Source organism: Glycine max, chromosome 10 (assembly GCF_000004515.6).
Source record: "Glycine max cultivar Williams 82 chromosome 10, Glycine_max_v4.0, whole genome shotgun sequence".
Taxonomy (NCBI): domain Eukaryota; kingdom Viridiplantae; phylum Streptophyta; class Magnoliopsida; order Fabales; family Fabaceae; genus Glycine; species Glycine max.
The window spans coordinates 41,038,738-41,045,294 of NC_038246.2; the positions used below are offsets into that span (position 1 = coordinate 41,038,738).

General features: G+C 29.6%; 1 long non-coding RNA gene across 1 annotated transcript; it reads left to right on the top strand.

Annotated features, from left to right (window-relative positions):
• Window positions 1-3,409: 3,409 nt before the first annotated feature.
• LOC121172888 (uncharacterized) lies at window positions 3,410-4,794 on the top strand. The gene is made up of 4 exons (XR_005886663.1): window positions 3,410-3,481; window positions 3,832-3,843; window positions 3,938-4,010; window positions 4,634-4,794. It is a non-coding gene; the product is annotated as an uncharacterized lncRNA (long non-coding RNA).
• The last annotated feature ends 1,763 nt before the right edge of the window (window positions 4,795-6,557 follow it).

Sequence of the window (6,557 nt, forward strand, 5' to 3'; positions counted from 1 at the left end):
GTCAAATATATTTCCCTTAGCCCTCATGTTATCTTATTATAAGTTATTATTGTTTAGAAACTTGAATACAGGTTCATGTCTTTGTCAAATATAATACTAACAAGGGCTAAGTGAAATATAATACTAATTAATCATCTATAAATAATCAATTGCATGAGCAAAATGTAAAACTAAGTCAAAATTAGAAACAAAGTGTTATTCAATCACCATGGACGTTAACAATAACCAGAATAACACAAAACAAAATATTTATAAAATTGGCTTACCTCATTTTAACCCCCAATTTGAAGTGTATATGTATTTAAAAAGGCATGCAACCCTGAAGATGGTTTGCAAAGAGGATAAGTAATGGAAGGCAGAAAATAATGCATGAAAAAAATGTACTGCACAATAAAATTGAGAGAAAAAAAAAAGCAAACATTTTGAATGACCAGAGGTACGAGGAATTCAAGTTGTTATATAGAATAATACCTAAATAAAATAAAAATAAAGAAAACAAAGACCAAATGAATAACTATTTGCATTTCTCTTGTTCTTATCACTTTGAGTATTGTAAAAAGGTGGAAAATCAGGATTTTATAATTGATGAGTTCAAAATATGTTTTTTTCATCTTTTTGAAAAAAGAAGAAGATACATTTAAATTAAGAATGAACCATGTAAAGGATTACTATTACTATTGTTAGGTGAATAACTATTTGTCTTTTTTTCGCTTTTTTTTGTTATCATTTTTGGTCCTCTAAGAAGGTAGACTAATGGTTTTTGTAAAAGAAAAATATCACCCTTTGCAAATAAGGCAACCAACAACATTTAAAATTAATAAGAAAGACTTTCTTACTTTCGTCCTTCACAAGTTGCTTGAAATAAAAATGGATGACTTCTCTAGTTGCTATAACGAGAATCACTCTACATTGTCTAGATAGCAAAAACACATGCAATAAAATAAATAATTTATCGGTACCAATTTCACAATTATCTTAATTTCTTGACAGAAAAAAAAACTATTTTTATTTAATGAAGAAAAGTTACATGAGTGCATACTTACAAGCTACCACCATCAACAAAGCAATCTAAATGAGGCCTGCATGTCCAAAATAAAACAAAAATACAGGGGTCATCGTTATAGAATTATAACACAGTGAAGTTGTCACAACCGGCAAGGATGACCAGTTATTTGGTTAACATAAAAATTAAAACAAAGAACTTTTTCCCAACTCATTGCTTCGACCTCTAAATTATTTTTTTATTCTTCAATTGGAATTCAAAGAGATTTATTTGTGGAGAAATAAGTACGCGTAATTATCACGGTTGTGTTGTGGTTGAGGGAGAAGGCCAAAAGCTAATTTAATTATCTCAAACATTGCATTGAAAGCATTTTCATAGATAATTAATTAGTCTTCAAACTATGCATTGGATTGTACAAAATTAGTGGAAATTTAATTCCCAAAAATGGAAACAGTACAAGCTTTAATTCTAAAAATTAATATTCAACACTCACTCTTTAATACTATGAAATAAAGTGTAATTAATGTGTTACACTTTGTTTCATATAATTACACTTTTAACCTCGTTTTAGGTGGGGAAGGGGGCGAAATTATTGAGGACATTACTTTTATACTTTTATTTTATTTTATGATGTTTCAGAGAAAAAAATTATTTACAAAATTAATGTTGCATAAAGTATTTTATTTCGAGACTACCCTTAATTAGTGGGAGTAATGTATAAAAAGAGTAAATGAGTCATTAATTAGAGAGATAAATGATAGGAAGTTACTTAATATTTTCCTTAAAATCTAACAAATTAATTGTATTTCTTAATATTTATGTCAAAACCTTAAACATTATATAATGTGGAATGAAGGGGGTATAAAGAGCATATATTAAGATTAAGATGCCTAAATGAAAATAAAAAAAATTTCAAATCTCAATTGCTTTGTACCATAAGAATTGAATGCATTTTATATTTTGAAAACATTAAATACGTTAATTTTTTTATTTAATGTTTTTTCAAGAGTAATTTTCATTCAAATCATATTTTTCAGGAAGAGTTATAATTTTTTTTTTTTTTATGAAATCAATAAGAGTTGTAATGATTCTGATCATCACCATTCCATTCAAGTATATAGGTTATACCTTTTCAAGTACATTATTGCCATATCTAATATTCATTAATCATAGATGTTAAAGACATGACAATATTTTAATAAATTAATGAAAGATCAATATTTATAAATAAAATTTATGCATTAAAAAAAGAAATAAAATTTCTAACAAGTGAACTTACACATTTTCATTTTCTCAAATAGTTCATTATCTATACTCTCTCTTTGTGTATAATGGTTCTACATTCCACTAAGATTATAATCTATGAACTCATACATAGTAACCAATCCTTGCCACCATTAGGTCGTCCCAAGTAGGTTTTTTCTTCTCTTATTTTAGTACAACTTTCACTCATGATTATTGAGAGTAGACAAATTACATCTTTTTTTCTATTTAGGGAGCCTCACAATCATAGTTTAAAAAACTAGACCTGTCAAAGCATCGGGTTGGTGGATCACTAGGAGGACCAATAGGTCGATAATTGAACCACATAAAGCGATACAAATAATATATTTTTTAATATATATATATATATTATTTATGTCATTAATAACTAAATAATATTGTTGGCTTAATGGCAAAATTGTGTACTACGGGTCCAGGGTACTGGCTTCAAACCTTAGAAGTGTGATTTTTATAGGAAGACGTGCACAACAGAAAAACTAACAAGACATGTACGGGGAAAAGCAAAAAATGATTAGATACCATATAAGACATGAAGAGGTGTTATTTTTTTCACTATAACCCGTTCAGATCAAGAACCACTGGTTAAACCACAAAACGATTGGGTCATACTCGGATCGACCATTACACTAGGTCTCAATTGGACTAGTTGATCTGAGACAACTTTTAAAATCAATGTTGCATAAAGTATTTTATTTCGAGACTACCCTTAAAACAAACTACAATCTTTGTCTCTGACACCACCTTTAACAGAATAAAAAAAAAGTTCATTAGTCAACATCATTTGAAAATTACAATAACCCAAGAAAGAATCAACCACAATTTAAACCTACACTTCGTTAATTTCCTTCCAAGTTTGGTAGGAGTGTGAGTTGTGCTTAAAGTGGCTTGATTCTTGGAGTAACACAATGGTGATAATCATTCATGTATGCTAATACAATCATTGCTTATTGATTAGTCTCCACCATAAGCAGATTTGTAAACACCAAATTTTGAAGCCTCTGTCCTTAATGAAGCCATAGGTAGAAGATATGGAATTTGTAAACATCAGACAATGGAATTTGTAAGGTTTTAGTTGCTGTTTGGTGTGTAATTTTCTAATACTGCTATTATTTGGATGGATGCAGTCTATGATTGAATTGAGTCGCACCCAAGATGAAGAAGTTGGAGATGGGACAACATCAGTCATCATTCTTGGTATGTTTTGAGCATATGTAGAATTGTAGATGCTTTCTTTTTAGTATTGAATCTTCATCTAATTCTATACCTTTTGTCATCCTGTTCTGAAAAATTTCTTTTAATGATTGATAATTTTATTATGAAATTGAATCTGAAGGCGAATATTCCACCGATCAGTTTTGCTATATTTTGCATGGTTTAGTAACAAGTCATGGCTCTTGATTGATGAATTCTAGATTTTGTTATGTACTTAATGGAGAGACAGATCTTTATTTGATTTATTGGGTTATATGTTGTCTCCCCCCTTCCTGCTGGTGATATGCTTCATGTTGTTGAAGCACTCATTGATAAGAATTATCATCCTACAGTTATATGCCGAGGTAATGTTTCTCTAAGTATTAAAAAATGATTCTTTTCTTTTCTAAAAGGATATCAGATTCTATATGCTGAATTTTATAATAATGTTATATGCAGCTTATAACAAAGCTTTGGAGGATGCCATTATTGTCCTTTGATAAAATTGCTATGCCCATTGATGCCAAAGATCGTAAGTTTTGTCGCTACTTTTTTCTTCTCATTTCTTAGGAGTGGAAGAGGGTAACATCCTTTTCTTATTCCAAATGATTTGCAAAAATTTACAATGAGCCGAGCCTTTTCAACAATACACGCTGCTGGTTTGTAGAAAAAGTGTCTAAGTAGGTGGCTGTTTAAATAGTTTGTGAGAGTTGGGGCCCGATAATTTCAAGGAACTTCCCAGTAGAGTAATGGAATTGGGTTTACTGGAATCCTCTAGCAATTTGTAAAATGTATTTATTAGGAAGGCCATGGATATACAATAAAATTACTATTAGCAAATTGACATTGTTTTCTTATTGATTTAGCTAGTTAGTGCCTCTGTTGTTTTAAGAGGATACTTGCATAACAAAATGGCTTAGTTGATGTGGCCTAAAAGCTTATAAACATGAGTACAACCCTTTTACCTACCAGAGGGGAATTGATAGATTGAGCTTCTTGACTTCATGTTTGATAGATTTGCTTTTAACTTTTTGTGGTTATTTCATCTAACGGCACTCACCAATATTCTAGAGTAGATAAATATATATACACACATACATAACTACTGATATTTAGTTTCTCTTTTACACAATCTTAACGTGAATAAAACTGCAGGAGGTATTGGAGATAGTCAACAGCTGCATAGGTACCAAATTCACTAGTCAATTTGGGGATTTAGTTGCTGTGAGTATCCTCTACCCCATGGTCAAGATTTTTAAATTTCAAATTTGTCTTTGTTCTTTTATCTTTATTTTGAGTTGTGAAAATTCACTACATGAGGGCCCCACCTACTTGGGGTTGGGAAAGATGGATGTACACAACCTTACCCTAAATAAATAATTACAATTCTTTTATTATGTGTTTGAATGTGGAATTTAATTTTTTTTACAAAATTCAAATACACAACATTTTGATTGCCTTGATTTAAATTCCTTTCATTTTGTAAATATTTTGTTTGAATGAGACAACTCAATTTCTTCTATTTTAATTTCCTTATTTGGATAAAGTAATTCAATTTCAATGAAATTCAAATTTTCATTTTTAAATATTTATTTAAAAATTAAAATTTCAATATTGAATGAAAATAAATGAGTCATTTTTTAAATAGTTAAATATTCAAAATAAATTTAACGTTATACAATATTTAATAATCATTTTTTTAATATTTAATAATTAAATAATCAAAATAATTTTAATACTAAACAATTTTGAATCTTACACAATATTCTTGTAGTAACACACAAAAAAACTTGGATTAAACAATACTGCAAAATTAAAGATGAATGATATGTAATTCCTTGTTCTTGTTAAAAAAAAAAAAAATTACCTAGTCTCGCAATAATTTTGAAAAACATATTGAAATTAAACAATTAATTAATTTAAGGACAATTATCTTCTACAAGATTTAAATATTGATATTAATTTCATTGTTCGTAAGAGAAAAAAAATACTTTAATCCATATCAAGACCTAAAATCATATATCATCAACATTGATGCCACTTCACTTATAATAATCAACTTTTTTTCTTGCTTTGTAAGAATGCAATTCCTCTCTATTCCTTGTTCACAATACCCTCACATAAAAGAAACAAAATAATATAAGTTACAACAAGCAAGACAAATAACCATAGTGAACATATCACTTCAACTAGGCATAAAAAATACACAATTTTATAATTTGAGAGTTGAAATGGAAAATGTAGACAAAAGGTTACTCACCAAGTTTCATTTTATAAGATGTGTTGAAACATAATCTGTCTTTTCGTGAATTGGAAAGGCTTACACAATAGTTGACTGCTTTGGATCATCAGCTAACCATTTAACATCTTTAGCCCATTGTTGTCTCTATTACGATCTGGTATCAAAGCTATGTCAAGTAACACTTCCTGAGTATCTTCATCATCGACTTTACCATCCATTTTTTCTATCATTCTGTCAAAAGAGTTGGTCATTTTATCCAAAGAAGCTGCTATTCCTCCTTTTTCTCTGATCTTTCCCGGGTGAGAATGTGTGCCAGAAGAAGTTGAACCTTGTATTTTTCCTTTTGTATCAGAGTTTGGTTCTTCTAAGTCTACAGTAGCACCTAAACCCATGAATTTCACTTCACTCGTTTCTCTATTCATCGCTTCATCAACATCCATAGCAGTTTCTTCTCCATGACCCGTGATTCTATCTTTAGCACACAAATCCATTATATCATCCCAGTTTTGAAGCACCTTGAATCAAAACGGTTTAGCCGATTTATGCGACTGGAAAAAAGAAAAGTCAAATCCAATCTATTTTGAATAACAAATAGCAAAATGTTGACTTTTTCCAACCTCAATCACCCTTATTGCCCAAATTCCTTTGATCTCTCGGTACATCATTAGCCAATACACACATGTTCCATCTCCAAATTTCATGTAAAATAATTTCTTGTTTCCTCATTATTATTAGATGACTCCATTGAAGTTAACCCTGCACGTAACAAATGTTAGATACAACCTACTTTATTCATTTGATTAGTCCACTGCACAATCATAGAAAATATTTCAAGCA